Raw genomic sequence first — 17,721 nt, forward strand, 5'->3', positions numbered from 1 at the left:
TTTTAAAAATTTCAATTTAAAAAACGAAATAGAATTGCTTTCTTTCTATCAGCTGAAAAGCCATTTCCGTCAATTGCAAGTAAGTAGTTCAACACTCCATCCATCACCCCCTTTGGTTTTGCTTTGCTCGCCCTAAGTTGACAGGGTATGCCCAGACATGGGACCCTTGCTCACTTTGCTACTGGATTCAAGCTAACCTGGCTGATGACGGCTGATTAGCCAGAAACCAGTCCGAGGATGCTTGTTTCCGGTCCACTAAAGACATGGCCTGGCAGTTTGGGCTGGACTGTTCCCATGAGGCACAGGGTCAGACTGATTTGCATATGGTCATGTCTGAACTGGGGTGGGGGTGAGCTAAAGAAAGATGATGGATTAAACACAGATCAGTTGACTGGGGGTGAGTGCTTGCAATGTTCAACACTCCGTCCATCATCCACTTTGGTTTTGCTTTGTTCGCCCTAAGTTGGCAGGATATGCCCCGACTGAATGAGCACCGAATTTCGTAATATCTATGCCTGCTTCTCCCAAGAACCACTTTATCCGTCTTGCTGAGGTAGTGGAAGAGACTTCATTGAAAGGCTTCTGAAGGGAGATAAATAATTGACCACCTATGGATCGTTGAAACTCCTTAGAATGATCTTCGTACTCTTTCAAACTTTGCACTATACACATTTTAGGGAAATGCAGGAAATGTGGTTATGATATCTGCTTGGAACTTGTTTTTCTTTCTCCTGAAAAGGATAAAAGAAACAGCATTGGGAGTAAACACTCTACCTGTTAAATCCAGTGCCTTAAGATCTGATACTCTTCTGCAGGATAACAAGAAAAGAGCATGGTCGACTTTCCTGAAAGTTGCTTTTGTGAAAGATCCAAGGTAGCTGGCTACTTCTGCAGAAATGAAAGGAAAATGTTGACATCCCATTAACAGGAATATTTAGGGAGGGAAGGATTACTTAAACAAATGCCCCTCATAACCCAGCTTCCAAATGGGTGATCCCCAACTGGTTTGCCATTCACCAAGTCATGCCCTGCAGAGTTTTCCCACCGATAATTATTAATGGATGAATAGGCTAAGCTGGAGGAAGCCAAATCTGCCTGGAAATTGATTACAAAGATAAAGGGGGCTCTGGAATTCCAACTCCATTTGTCACACCAATCCAGCCATCGACGAGCAGAGGCACAATGTTTGTGTGTGACATAGGACCATAAACGGAAGAGGAACTCTTCAGCTTGCTCCGAAAGGCCTGTCAAAACCAACGATTCTGGACATGTGCCACACCATGAGGTGCAGGAGGCCTTGTGTTATCAAGGGATGCGAAAGGCCTGACTGATCCAGAAGAAGACTGGGAAGGTGAGAGATTTGAGAGGGACAATCGCACAACATCTCCATCAGAACGGGGAACAATGGTTGGGATCTCAACATTAGTGATCAGTATTAATTCCACTTTCTGGAAGCAAATCTGAGCGGGCACTCTCTCTATCAGGATAAAAGCGAGAAAAGCATAATGGAGAGGACCGTGCCAGTCCTGAAGGAAAGCGTCTGTGGGTAAAGCCATCGGATCCTGATGCCAAGAAAAGAATTTCAGAAGCTGGTTAGATAGGCATGAAGCAAACAGATGCGTGTTGCATGAGCTTCATAGTCTCTGAAGTCAGAGGAATATGGACAGAAGGAATTTCCACTCGCTTGCATCCCGGAGATGATGAGAGTTTCAGTCCACAACTTGTCACGAACTGGGAGATTCTCCGCAATCACTGTGATGCACTGGTGAAGGCAATACTGCCAAAACTCTTTGTCAATCTCCATCAGATCTTGTGATTTGGTTCCGCCAAGTTTTTTGATGTATGGACTGCAGAAATGTTGTCCATCCACAGCAGAACGCAACAGGTGGAAGTGTAGGGCGCTAGGGTCTTGATTGAGACTGACCCCGCTGAGAGGTCTAGAGAGTTTATGTGGAGCTGTCACTCTTCCAAGTTTTATCGGCCCCAGGTGGAAATGTTTCTGCATCAGGCTCCCCAACCTCACTGGCTGACATTGGATTCAATTATGACGTCCGGACAGTAGCTGAAGATGGCTCTGCCATTCCAGGAACCCATGTGTTCCAACCACCATTGCACTTCTGCCCTGGTATCTGGCCTGAAACCTATCATCTCTGAGTAAGAGAGATCACGTTGAAAGTGGTGGATCTTCAGATGTAGAAGGGCCTGGTAATGTAAAGGGCTGGAAATATCGCCTGTATGGATGATGCCAATAGGCCTAAAATCCTGGTTAGAACCCAAAAGAATATGCTGTCTTTGGAAAAGGAGGGCCGAATCACTTTCCGGACTCGTTTTATTTTCAAATGGGTAGGAAGAAGATGGCTGGGATTGAGTCTATCTGGAATCCCAGGAATTCTATGCACTGGGTAGGACAAAGTACAGATTTCCTCTGGTTGATTAGGAAGCCCATGTCCTGGAGCAACTGAATTGACCACGACAGATAGGCCAGTTGCATTTGCCTGTCTTTTGCCATGAAGAGGATATTGTCTAGATATATGATGAGCTGTACTCCCCACGCACACAACATTCCACCACTGGCCACATAACCTTGGTGAAACATCACGGCACGAAGGACAGATCAAAAGGAAGGACTTGAACTGGAACCATTGACCAACCCACGTAAATTTGAGGAATTTGCAATGCAGGGGAAAAATGGGGATGGAGAGGTATGTGTCTTTAAGGTCAAGGCGGACCATTCAGTTCCCATCCTGGAGGAGGTCTCTGAGGAAATGAAGCCCCTACATTTTGAAATGTCAATAAAGAATCCAGGAATTCAACTCCTTCAAATTGATGGCCAAGCGTGAGCTTTGGGAACTACGAAAATGTTGTTGCAAAACCTGGAGGGATCGGGGTAACATTGGCTAATCACTCCTTTCTGAAGGAGTTGTGTTACTTCACTTTAAATAAAGGACTGATCTCAAAGGGAAAAAGGAGAGGGTTAAAAGGGAACCCCAAAGAATTCTATCTTGAATCCGGAGACCCATGAATCCTAAGTGAGGGACTCCCAGTTGGGAATGAATTGTCGTCTCCTTTCCCCTGGCTGAAAGGGGGAAAGTAAGGCTTACCTGAAGCATTTGAGAAGTAGATGCAGTTCCCTTTGTCTCTCGTAGGGCCACAGTTGCACCCTCCATGACCTCTGAAGGGGTTAAGGAGGTGTGCGCCTCAGTTCCGTAGGAGCAGTTCCGTCCTTGGTAGGTTCTGTAACATCCTGAGGAATATGGATGGCCATCCGAACGACCTCTAAATCGACTGACCCCCCAAAAAGGTTCTGGGAGTGAAACACTTTATGTATAGACGATTGTGCTTTGTCCAAGGCAATAAAAGTTTGGACAAACTTTACCATGTATCTTACATATCTGTCCCCAAAAAGGAGACCATTGGCTTTCGGGCCCGATCCAGCATTGGCTAATTCTGAAAAGGATTGATCTGCGGCGTTCAGCCGAAAGAGCACAATTTGTGTTTCCCAGAAGTCTGAAGGCCGTTTGGGTCTACCCTGTTAAAATGTGAGCGTCGATGGGAGAACTTGTGTCTTTAGCAAAAACTGCCATTTCCAGTATTTTACAAAGGGGGCCTGCCAGGTTAAGAAGTTTATCTTAACCTGATGCTTAGGTAACCCAGGTACCAGGGCGCTCAGCAAAGTAAAAGGGAAGTTCCAATACGCAAATATCTTTCTGGTGCTACCAAGGGGAAAGGTGTGGTCACCTGCAACACCCACCTCAACCCACAAAGGTTGGTTTAATACTATAAACAGATCTCCCAGAGCACTCAAAAGTATATTCCTAGCATGTATCCAAAATCTAAAATGAAAACATAGTACATTGACACAGTCAATAAATCCGCAGTCCATATAATGATCCAATATCACAGATCTTTTCCATCAAGGTTGATTTAATTCTCAATAATTCTTGTCTTCAGAAGTTAATATCCATATACAGCAGGCATCCAAATACATCAGCCAACACGTGTTTCGTCGTGTCCGGTAGCACACATAGACTTCCTCAGGGCTGCAACCACAATATAAACATACATATGTGTAAAGTTCTTTTCACTATTACCACATTATATAAATGAAATAAAAAGGAGAGTAAAAAGTAGAGTAAAAAGAATCCTGTGTTGAAGAATAGAATGGAATCATAAGTCTCCAAACCAACACATTTCCCGAATGTGTATATATACAAAAAGTCAACCATCACCAGTAAATAGTAAGGGGACAGATATCCAATTCAGTCCACCCAATACTCCAAAGTCTAATATCTTACCTACAGAGATTTACCATGAAACATAATCCAGTATCAATTCTCAAAAAAGCCCCAATATGTTCCTCCAAATAAAGCCTTCGCATATCACCCGTCTACTTCTGGGTCGCCCCATTGCTGGTATTGAAGATTGCGACTCACACACTATAACATTCTACATAGCCTGGTAAATTCAATTTAATTTAATCTCACCCTCAAGTACTCCAGTCAATCTATTCAAATCCTCCCAAAATGTCATAGAAGGATCATAAGATTACCATTAACTCACTATCCACCGCCGGATTCTCTTTCCTTCAGAGTCGAAATATAAATCCAATATCTCTCATAAACCTAAAAACAAATTTCCCAAAAGTAGCTTATTAATTATAATACCAATATACATGTTCAGTTGGGCAAGTTCCACCAGAGAGTATTAACGACTTACCCCACAACTTCAAATTATTGGATCCGGAGTCATTCAGGTCCGTATATATGCAGCACCACTCTGTAGTCGTTGTTCTACATCAGCGCCATATTGGACTGTCTAGGTATAGTGTTTCTCCACGGGCGCCATCTTATAATGGGCAAACATCGTAAAACCACTCACTGCAGCAGTTTCTAAATCCATATATGTCAGCGCCATATTGGAGTGTCTAATTGTAGTGTTTATCAACGGGCGCCATCATGTAATGGTAAACTACGTAAAAACACTCATTACATCTGTTGTTAATTAATTAAAAAAAATATTGAACTCGATATATCTTAACTTAGTGCCTCGTAGTAGTAAAATGCATCACTATGCCATCATTCAGAAAATCGAGTTACATAATCCAAAAACGTCACGTCGACCTTGTCGAGTTCAAGAACAACGTCACCATACATTTATATATGGTATATGGCGATCTACATTTAAATGATACCTACTACAAAGATCCATTATCGTCATCCAAACAGGCAGTGAGAAGAGTGCGTACCATAATTAAGTATAAGCGATTCATAGACGCCATCTTTAAACATCCGAACTACCCGCTCCATATAATGAATTACTTTGGTTATCATGTATCGAACAAAGTTAATATCCAAAGAGTCAAAGATTCTTGATTCTATATCAGCCCATAGGTAGCCCTTACACTTCACTCATAAGGAAAGAGAGAATAGCGTCAAAACAGAAAAAGAAAAGAAAAATGAAAAGAAGTTCAGGATGAAGTTTTATACAGTACAGTTTCAACCTATCCTGCAAGTAGTACCTAATATCAAACATATGTATATACTGTAAGAACATCATATTATTCAGAGCTAACTTATCGCAATAACAGAAGCTACCACCATGAAGTATTATACAGTACAGTTTCAACTTATCCTGCAAGTAGTACCTAATATCAAACATATGTATATACTGTAAGAACTTCATATCATTCAGAGCTAACTTATAGCAAAAACAGAAGCTTCCACATTATACTATTGTCAGATAGTCACTTATCTTGTGTCCATTATATATTTCACATGTATCATAGACTAATTAAATAGTACATTGCTCACATAAGTCGATAAGTACTATCAAACAATAAGATGAGACAAATGCCACACCGTTCAGTACAATTACACTACCAGAAACCATTACATAAGACATCTTGTTTTAGTCATTCCCCAAAAAATATTGGTATTCATGTTCATTGCTCATACCAAGTTCAACAGCTTTCAGTTTCATCAACCACAGGACCTCCCTACGCCTAAGTTTCAGCTGCCTATTACCTCCTCTAGGGTCCTGATCGACATGTTCAATTCCATGAAAACTGAAGACATGTTGATCCCTTTTATCAAAATTCTGGACAGCATGTGCCGCAATGGGATATCTCGTATCACCATTCTTCCAAGCCCTGATATGCTCCATCATTCTGTCCAGAAGTCTCCTAATTTAGCTGCCCACGTATATTTTACCACATGAGCAGACTATCACATACACCGCATACGTGGTATCACAGTTAATGAAAGCTCCAATATCATATCTGTCAGATCCATTATAACTAAAACTTGTTACTTTCTTCTTCGCCCACCTACAGGAATTACACCGTCCACATTTGTAGAAACTCTTCATCTTATTTTTAAACCAGATCTCCGACCCTCTAATGGGGTAACTCGGACTCACAGCGTTGGCTATTGTCTTACCTTTTCTAAATGTAATATTCGGTCTTTTTCCTATGAAGGGCAAAAAATCCTTATCTGCCCTAAGTAAATGCCAATATCGATTCAGAATAGTGTAAAGTTTGTGGCTCTCCACACTGTAATGTGTAATCAGACATATTTGTTCCTTCTGTTTTGTACTAGTCCCCTTGGATAAAAGGGTTTGTGATCTTACAAGACCACGTGCTCTTCTTCTTGCTTTTTCTACAGTCACATGATCATAGCCCCTTGCCCTAAATCTACACGAGATATCTGATAAATTCCACATAAACTCACAATCCTCTGAGCAATTTCTTCTTGCCCGCACCATTTCACCAAAAGGTATCTTATCAATCTGACTCCTGGGGTGGCAGCTCCGTGCATGCAGTAAAGAGTTACAACTTGTTTCCTTTCTATATAACCTGCTGCACAGTTTGTTGTCACATATATACAATTCTATATCCAAAAATGATATTCTCTCTTGGTTATACTGTGTAGTAAAACTCAAGTTCATATCATTATCATTTAAGTATATAAAAAAATTCATTCAATTTCTCTTCAGTACCAGCCCATATCATCAAACAGTCGTCGATAAAACGACCCCAGTAGTGGATATGTTCGATCCATTTATGCCCACGATGGCCCCAGATCCACTCCGCCTCAAACCACCCATAAAGAGGTTTGCAAAAGACAGAGCGAATCTGGAACCCATCGCTGTCCCAAGGCATTGCCTGTACACTTGTTGTTGAATAAAAAAACATTATTCTCAAGTACCAATTCTGTCATTCTTAAAATCATCATTTTGTGGTCAAACACCTCAGCCGATCTCTTATTAAGAAATATTTGAATCGCACGTATCCCTAAACGGTGGTGTATATTTGAGTACAGGGATACGACATCCAGTGTTACCAGGAACATGCCTGGTTCCCATGTTAGATCACTCATAACATTTAACACATGCTTTGTATCCTGAATAAATGACGGCAAATTGTGTACATATGGCCTAAGAAAAATATCAATATATTCGGACAATCTCTCGGTCGGTCCACCAATGCCCAAAATAATGGGTCTTCTGGGGGCTCTCTCTATTTTTATGCACCTTAGGGACTGTATATAAACACGGTGATTGGGGAGTTGACACCACTAGATAATTATATTCATTAAAATCTAGAAGAGTTTGGTCATACCATACTTTCAAATATCCGTTAATCTTGGTTGCCAAGTCTGCAAGGGGGTTGTCACTCAAGGATTCATAATATATCTCATTATTTATTTGAGAAAAAATCTCTCCATTCCAAGACAAAAGAAGTCAACATAAATGGAGACAGATACAAAATCAATGACTTTATCAACTGTGAAAGCACAAATATAATATACCTGATTACTTGCCCGTGTGGCAAAAACTACATTGGGATCTCATTCAGGAACATTATCGGAATATCCACAAATCAGACATGAGACAATCACTAGTGGAACACTACCTGCAACATCATGAACATAACCTTACATTCTCCTTTGTAGGTATCAAAAGAATAAAGACACCAAAACATGGCGGTGATGTAGACCGCATCCTACGAAGAGAAGAGAGCTCATTGATTATAAAAATGGAAACAGTGGAAAAATGCCTAAATCAAGAATATGAATGGCACCATTGGCTGGAATAAACTGTGCCTGCGAACCAGAGCCTTGCATAAGGAAGTTGTGGTTTATGATCTGTCTACTATTAGGGTCAGCTACCTTTTACAAACAATAGAACTAACTTAAAGCACTAGACTGGCCAAACTGCGGACATTATCTCCCCTTTTATGTAAACCATATTTTCTTGAATCCAGACACATATTGATCAAAGCTACAAATGAAAGAGCAGATATGTGATGTCCATATGATATAACTGTTATATACTGATTTTGATGCCTATTCACATTAGTCTGTGTGGGTTTATCCCTGTCCTCTGTTAAATACTGTCGTAGACCATTCCGACGAATAACTTTGCACTCCTCCACCGCTAATATTCAACAAACTTCTTCTTATAATACCCCCTCTGTAATCATTGCAACAACATGCTGTCTCATGAACACTCACCCTGCCCGTTGCTACCACTGATTACACAACTCATAATAAGAATACCACTTTAAAATGGTGATTCCGATATACTGATTCTGATGTCCATTCCACACTTTTCGGAGTGTGGTTACCCCTCCTCTCTGTTCACTATTTTCGTAGACCTCCCCGACTTAAATTTTGAACACTTCCACCGTTTACAATATAAATAATAATCTTGACCAAACATTCAGTTTTGTAACTGTTGCTCTAACAAGTCGCTTTATGAACATTAATTATGCCCATTACTATTACTAAATATAATAGTCATCGAACCTATACCACTCCATAATGGCGGAGCATTAAAATACAAATAAGTCCATCCTCGACTATGACTAAACATACGTCACCATGCCTGCAACCTCCGGGTTATCTGAAGATAGGTCTTACAAATGCACGAACAAACACAAACACGTGACTAATTATCATACAATAGCAAATTTACCTATTTTAAAATATACATCCTGCAGTCCCCACTCTCAAGCATAAGCAAATTAGCTAACTAACACCATACGAGTGTAAAATCAAGGGACCCAGTCTTCCGGGTCAACCTCTCTCTCTCCGGGTTAAAAGTGGCAGCATGTCAGTTGCATAGAGAACGCGAAAGCGGCAAACACCCAGCATGCGGACGACGACGTAACTCGGGGATTACACCCTTCCAAGTAAGTGGTTTTCAATCGTAACGGACACCCCCTCTATGCTATAATTTTCGTTATGGCCACGCCACCGCATTTTGACTAAATACGGCATTTTGACTAAATACCAGACGCTCTTTCCCGCCGCACCAAGACTTCACGTCTGCAATCAACACTTGCTAGCGTACTAGCCTAAACAAGATCACGGAATGCTTTTCACAAGCAAGCCTCTAAAAAATCATCATCACCTCGCAACCTGCCATGTTTAACTAGCAATGTCGCCACCTCTCTGATTGGAGTGCTACAGCCTCTTAAATGGAAGTACATAAACGACTCACTTTACTAGGTCGATTCCCATTAACTAACTGCCCACACTGCTGCGCACCGGGTTTTAGCTATACCTGCTCTACAAATGTTTAAAAAAACCCTTGTCAATATGGTATATGGCTTGTTCCACGAGTTCTGTGGGGTAAAGAAAATGAAATGGCTGTGGCATTATTTTATACCCTAGAATCTGAACCTTTGTAAGATAAAGAAATTTACTGAAATGGAATTTTATGTATATAAGGTAGAAAACTCTCTAAAAATGTACTTGTTGTAATTGACAGATTGAAATTTTGAAACAAACCGGACTTTGGTGAAAAAATAGCCCATATTATGAAGATCTGTAATGAACACATTATACTGTAAATAGGTATGCAGAAGATATTGTTGAATCATTTCTCTCGTTTTACACCTTCTTGGCATGCTATTCTGATCACTTGAAACTATATCATTTCGTTTTTTTTGTTCTAATCTGAACATCTTGAATTGCACTCTCTGTAAATAATCTGACTAAAGCTCCATATATAAAACCTTACAAACCACTAATGCTATATAAATCACAGAGGGGATAGGCTCAGGCTCTCATGCAACCACTTCCCTTTTCTTTTCTTTTTCTTAAAATCATCACCGGGACACATCTTTTCCAAATAACTCCTAATCAGAAACTTATACCATAAAATTACGCTAGTATCTATCTAGCTCGCACTGCTTCACTTTTTCCCTCTAATCTCCATCTCACTGGCACTGGGGTCAAAGGCTAACTTCCTTCAATCACTTGCACTCACAGATGTATTTTTTGATCTCTTACAGCCTTGAAAAAGCCCCGCCGCAAATCGCCATAGGGGGCGAAACACGTGTCGGCTGTTAATGTTTTAACCTAAATTAATAAAAAGCAATTTTTCTACATAATATGGACTTTTGACTCTGATTACATGAGTAAGGATTCAGCCTAAGGATATCAAGAACTTTTGCTAAACACACTCATTACCCCCTTAAAGACGGAGCGAATCTGGAACCCATCGCTGTCCCAAGGCATTGCCTGTACCACTTGTTGTTGAATAAAAAAACATTATTCTCAAGTACCAATTCTGACATTCTTAAAATCATCATTTTGTGGTCAAACACCTCAGCCGATCTCTTATTAAGAAATATTTCAATCGCACGTATCCCTAAACGGTGGTGTATAGTGTATGGTAGCAGCCATCCAAATACAGCAGCCAACACGTGTTTCGTTGTGTCTGGTAGCACACATATACTTCCTCAGGGCTGCAACCACAATATAAACAAACAAATGTGTAAACTTCTATTCACTATTACCAATTATATAAATGAGCTTAAAAGGAGAGTAAAAAGTAGAGTAAAAAGAATCCCATGATGAAGAATGGAATGGAATCATAATTCTCCAAACCAACACATTTCCCGAATGTGTATATATACAAAAAGTCAACCATCACCAGTAAATAGTTATGGGACAGATATCCAATTCAATCCACCCAATACTCCAAAGTCCAATATCTTACCTACAGAGATTTACCATGAAACATAATCCAGCATCAATTCTCAAAAAGCCCCAATATGTTCCACCAAATAAAGCCTTCGCATATCACCCGTCTACTTGTGGGTCGCCCCATTGCTGGTATTAAAGATTGCGACTCACACACTATAACATTCTACATAGCCTGGTAAATTCAATTTAATTTAATCTCACCCTCAAGTACTCCAGTCAATCTATTAAAATCCTCCCAAAATGTAATAGAAGGATCATAAGATTACCATTAACTCACTATCCAGTGCCGGATTCTCTTTCCTTCAGAGTCGAAATATAAATCCAATATCTCTCGTAAACCTAAAATCAAATATCCCAAAAGTCACTTATTAATTATAACACCAATATACATGTTCAGTTGGGCAAGTTCCACCAGAGAGTATTAACGACTTACCCCACAACTTCAAATTTTTGGAGCCAGAGTCATGTAATGGTAAACTACGTAAAAGCACTCAAACCATATAGGAAGAAGGATAACTTGTCTGTGGGAGAGAGACATGCAATTAAAGTACTGACGGACAACAAAGGCAGAACCATTTGTATCGCAGATAAAGGGGGAAACGTAGTGGCAATGGTTACAGAGATATATAATGAAGAGATTTTTTCTCAAATAAATAATGAGATATATTATGAATCCTTGAGTGCAAACCCCCTTGCAGACTTGGCAACCAAGATTAACGGATATTTGAAAGAATGGTATGACCAAACTCTTTTAGATTTTGATGAATATAATTATCTAGTGGTGTCAACTCCCCGATCACCGTGTTTATATACACTCTCTAAGGTGCATAAAATAGAGAGAGACCCCCCCGGAAGACCCATTATTTCAGGCATTGGTGGACTGACGGAGAGATTGTCCGAATATATTGATATTTTTCTTAGGCCATATGTACACAATTTGCCGTCATTTATCCAGGCTACAAAGCATGTGTTAAATGTTATGAGTGATCTAAAATGGGAACCAGGCATGTACCTGGTAACCCTGGATGTTGTATCCCTGTACTCAATTATACACCACTGTTTAGGGATACGTGCGATTGAAAAATTTCTTAATAAGAGATCGGCTGAGCTGTTTGACCACACAATGATGATTTTAAGAATGACAGAATTGGTACTTGAGAATAATGTTTTTTTATTCAACAAGTGGTACAGGCAATGCCTTGGGACAGTGATGGGTTCCAGATTCGCTCCGTCTTTTGCTAACCTCTTTATGGGGTGGTTTGAGGCGGAGTGGATCTGGGGCCATCGTGGGCATAGATGGATCAAACATATCCACTACTGGGGTCGTTTTATCGATGACTGTTTGATGATATGGACTGGTAATGAAGAGAAATTGAATGAATTTTTTATATACTTAAATGATAATGATAGGAACTTGAGTTTTACTACACAGTATAGCCAAGAGAGAATATCATTTTTAAATATGGAATTGTATATATGTGACAACAAACTGTGCAGCAGTTTATATAGGAAGGAAACAAGTTGTAACTCTTTACTGCATGCACAGAGCTGCCACCCTAGGAGTCAGATTGACAAGATACCTTTTGGTGAAATGGTGTGGGGCAAGAAAAAATTGCTCAGAGGATTGTGAGTTTATGTGGAATTTATCAGATATCTCATTTAGATTTCGGGCAAGGGGCTATGATCATGTGACTGTAGAAAAAGCAAGAAGAAGAGCACGTGGTCTTGTAAGATCACAAACCCTTTTACCCAAGGGGACTAGTACAAAACAGAAGGAACAAATACGTCTAATTACACATTACAGTGTGGAGAGCCACAAACTTTACACTATTCTGAATCGATATTGGCATTTACTAAGGGGAGATAAGGATCTTTTGCCCTTTATAGGAGAAAGACCGAATATTACATTTAGAATAGGTAAGACAATAGCCAACGCTGTGAGTCCGAGTTACCCCATTAGAGGGTCGGAAATCTGGCTTAAAAATAAGATGAAGGGTTTCTACAAATGTGGACATTGTAATTCCTGTAGGTGGGCTAAGAAGAAAGTAACACGTTTTAGTTACAATGGATCTGACAGATATGATATTGGAGCTTTCATTAACTGTGATACCACGTATGTGGTGTATATGATAGTCTGCTCATGTGGTAAAATATACATGGGCAGCACAATTAGGAGACTTCGGGACAGAATGATGGAGCATATCAGGGCTTGGAAGAATGGTGATACGAGATATCCCATTGCGGCACATGCTGTCCAGGATTTTGATAAAAGGGATCAACTTGTCTTCAGTTTTCATGGAATTGAACATGTCGATCAGGACCCTAGAGGAGGGAATAGGCAGCTGAAACTTAGGCGTAGGGAGGTCCTGTGTTTGATGAAACTGAAAGCTGTTGAACTTGGTATGAACAATGACCATGAATACCAATATTTTTTGGGGAATGACTAAAACAAGATGTCTTATGTAATGGTTTCTGGTAGTGTAATTGTACTGAACGGTGTGGCATTTGTCTCATCCTATTGTTTGATAGTACGTATCGACTTATATGAGCAATGTACTATTTAATTAGTCTATGATACATGTGAAATATATAAAGGACACAATATAAGTGACTATGTGACAATAGTATAATGTGGTAGCTTCTGTTATTGCGATAAGTTAGCTCTGAATGATATGATGTTCTTACAGTATATACATATGTTTGATATTAGGTACTACTTGCAGGATAGGTTGAAACTGTACTGTATAATACTTCATGGTGGTAGCTTCTGTTATTGCGATAAGTTAGCTCTGAATGATATGATGTTCTTACATTATATACATATGTTTGATATTAGGTACTACTTGCAGGATAGGTTGAAACTGTACTGTATAAAACTTCATCCTGAACTTCTTTTAATTTTTCTTCTCTTTTTCTGCTTTGACGCTATTTTCTCTTTCCTTATAAGTGAAGTGTTAGGGCTTCCTATGGACTGATATGGAAGCAAGAATTTTTGACTTTTTGGATATTAACTTTGTTCAATACATGATAACCCAAGTAATTCAATATATGGAGCGGAGTAGTTCGGATGTTTAAAGATGGCATCTGTGAATCGCTTATACTTAATTATGGTACAGACTCTTCTCACTGCCTGTTTGGATGACGATAATGGATCTTTGTATTAGGTATCATATAAATTTAGATCGCCATATACCATATATAAATGTATGGCGACGTTGTTCTTGGACTCGAAAAGGTCGAGGTGACGTTTTTGGATTATATAACTCCATGTTCTGAATGATGGCATAGTGATGCATTTTACTACTAAGAGGCACTAAGTTAAGATATATTGAGTTCAATATATACGCAATTAATTAACAACAGTTGTAATGAGTGCTTTTACGTAGTTTACCATTACATGATGGCGCCCGTTGATAAACACTACAATTAGACACTCCAATATGGCGCTGACATATATGGATTTAGAAACAGCCTGAGTGAGTGGTTTTCTGATGTTTGCCCATTACAAGATGGCGCCCGTGGAGAAACACTATAATAAGACAGTCCAATATGGCGCTGATGTAGAACGCCGACTACGGAGTGGTGCTGTAGATATACGGATCTGGGAGGATATGTGGTAACAGCAACGGATCAGGGATAGGTCCGCTGTTAAAAGTTTTTTAAGAGACAAGTTATACTACGATTGTGGTCTAACTTAAAATTTTGTTTATAGATCGTTACTTGTGATGATTTTGACTCGTGTTTTGTAAACAAGGAAGACTCCGGATCCAATAATTTGAAGGTGTGGGGTGAGTAGTTAATACTCTCTGGTGGAACTTGCCCAACTGAACATGTATATTGGTGTTATAATTAATAAGCGACTTTTGGGATATTTGATTTTAAGTTTACGAGAGATATTGGATTTATATTTCGACTCTGAAGGAAAGTGAATCCGGCGGTGGATAGTGAGTTAATGGTAATCTTATGATCTTTCTATTACATTTTGGGAGGGTTTGAATAGATTGACTGGAGTACTTGAGGGTGAGATTAAATTAAATTGAATTTACCAGGCTATGTAGAATGTTGTAGTGTGTGAGTCGCAATCTTTAATACCAGCAATGGGGCGACCCACAAGTAGACAGGTGATATGCGAAGGATTTATTTGGAGGAACATATTGGGGCTTTTTTGAGAATTGATGCTTGATTATGTTTCATGGTAAATCTCTATAGGTAAGATATTAGACTTTGGAGTATTGGGTGGATTGAATTGGATATCTGTCCCCTTACTATTTACTGGTGATGGTTGACGTTTTGTATATATACACATTCGGGAAATGTGTTGGTTTGGAGACTTATGATTCCATTCTATTCTTCATCACAGGAATCTTTTTACTCTACTTTTTACTCTCCTTTTTAGCTCATTTATATAATGTGGTAATAGTGAATAGAACTTTACACATATGTATGTTTATATTGTGGTTGCAGCCCTGAGGAAGTCTATGTGTGCTACAGGACACGACGAAACATGTGTTGGCTGTTGTATTTGGATGGCTGCTGTTTATGGATGTTAACTTCTGAAGACAAGAACTATTGAGAATTAAATCAACCTTGATGGAAAAGATCTGTGATATTGGATCATTATATGGACTACGGATTTCTTGACTGTGTCAATGTACTATTTTTTCGTTTTAGATTTTGGATACATGCTAGGAATATACTTTTGAGTGCTCGGGGAGATCTGTTTGTAGTATTAAACCAACCTTTGTGGGTTGAGGTGGGTGTTGCAGGTGACCACACCTTTCCCCCCTGGTAGCACCAGAAAGATATTTGTGTATTGGAACTTCCCTTTTACTTTGCTGAGCACCCTGGTACCTGGGTTACCTAAGCATCAGGTTAAGATAAACTTCTTAACCTGACAGGCCCTCTTTGTAAAATACTGGAAATGGCAGGTTTTGCTAAAGACACAAGTTCTCCCATCGACATACAACATTTTAGTGGGGTAGACCCAAACGGCCTGCAGACTTCTGGGAAACACAAATTGTGCTCTTTCGGCTGAACGCCGCAGATCATCCTTTTCAGAATTAGCCAATGCTCGATCGGGCCCGAAAGCCAATGGTCTCCTTTTTGGGGACAGATATGTAAGATACATGGTAAAGTTTGTCCAAACTTTTATTGCCTTGGACAAAGCACAATCGTTTTTGGGGGGTCAGTCGATTTAGAGGGCGTTCGGATGGCCATCCATATTCCTCAGGATGGTACAGAACCTACCAAGGACGGAACTGCTCCTACTGAACTGAGGCGCACACCTCCTTAACCCCTTCAGAGGTCATGGAGGGTGCAACTCTGGCCCTTGAATCTTGACCCGAATGTCTTACCCCGCTTCAACCTTACAAAATTGGCACCCTGCCATAGTGGCGCTTAAATCTCGCAGGGACATTCTCTACTAATCACCAAGTCCTCAGGCAAAACCTGTAGAACAGGAGATGTTTTTCCACATAGGCATAGGCATAGGGAAAGCACTTATCAGGACCTCCGCCGGGGTGGTGAAGGGAATGCAGGTCTCTGCTTGCAAGGTAGCGTGACACTCGAAACATGATTTAAACCAGAGTATCCACTGCACGTATATGTGCACGTGTGGACGGCAAGCTAGATAGGGTACGCAAGGTCAGAGCGACTAGCGCCCCACTTCCCGCCATAAGGAAAACTGTTAGCACTCTAGATGTTCTTAGGAACACTCTAAGAGGCTGCAGTAGAACACAAGGTAATCAACTGACAGGTGGATGCTGTTGGAAGTATATGTTTTACTGAGAATATCAGGTTTTATTTTCATATTTCTGAGAAAGATAGAGTGAATTTACAGAAATAATGTTCTCATTTTAGCTTCTGTAGCACATTTTATAACCTCTACTGAAAAATCATGAGAAAACAGTTTTCTATTATACAAGATTAATGAAATCCCAGCAGAAGGCTTTTTCACAGGGTAAAACCACCTTATGAAACACCACAATTCCTAAAGTTAGTATGATACCATCAACTAATTAATTATATTGCAACTAAATCTGTTAACACCCTTTATAGATTCTCATTTTAGTGACCCTCAAAAACCTGCCATTCACAACAAAGTATTTCAATATTTCAATGGGGTGCTACAGGTATATTGGTCATAAGATGGCCGCCAGCATTTCCTGCTTGAAGTGCTGACAGCAAATCACATCTCACCATGACATCTATGCTTAGGCTCCACCCAGTTATACAAATTTGGATTTCCTCTAATATCTCATAACTACTGAAACTTTCAATGCACAACTTAAATCACTGGCATACTTTTCGGGGAAAATTTAGTAATGATTCATCAAATTGCGGCAAAGATAGAGGCAAGTCAAAAAACACTTTTGCTTTGGACACACGGTCCTAACTATAAATGCCTACCTGTGACTGCCATAAGGCGCGTTTGCAGAGTGGTGTCAAAAGGGGTGTGGCCTCGGACCACCTCTCCGCAATCCCACTGTGCGGGGCTTACTTGAGGTACCTGGTGGGCTAGTTGGCCCCCAGGGACCCTCAGGATTCAAGGGGACTTAATTGCCCAACTAAGAATATGCCAGGAGGCACGTTTGCAGAGTGGGGCAGGGAGGGGGCGGGGCTGCCAGCGAGATGCCAGCTTTATTTTTTAGTTTTGTTTTTAGTTTTGTTTGAAGGACGGTTGTGTGGCCCCCTTCCCTTAATATTTTGTGAGCCCTGGGCACCC

Source organism: Lissotriton vulgaris, chromosome 6 (genome assembly GCF_964263255.1).
Source record: "Lissotriton vulgaris chromosome 6, aLisVul1.2, whole genome shotgun sequence".
NCBI classification, from domain to species: Eukaryota; Metazoa; Chordata; class Amphibia; order Caudata; family Salamandridae; genus Lissotriton; species Lissotriton vulgaris.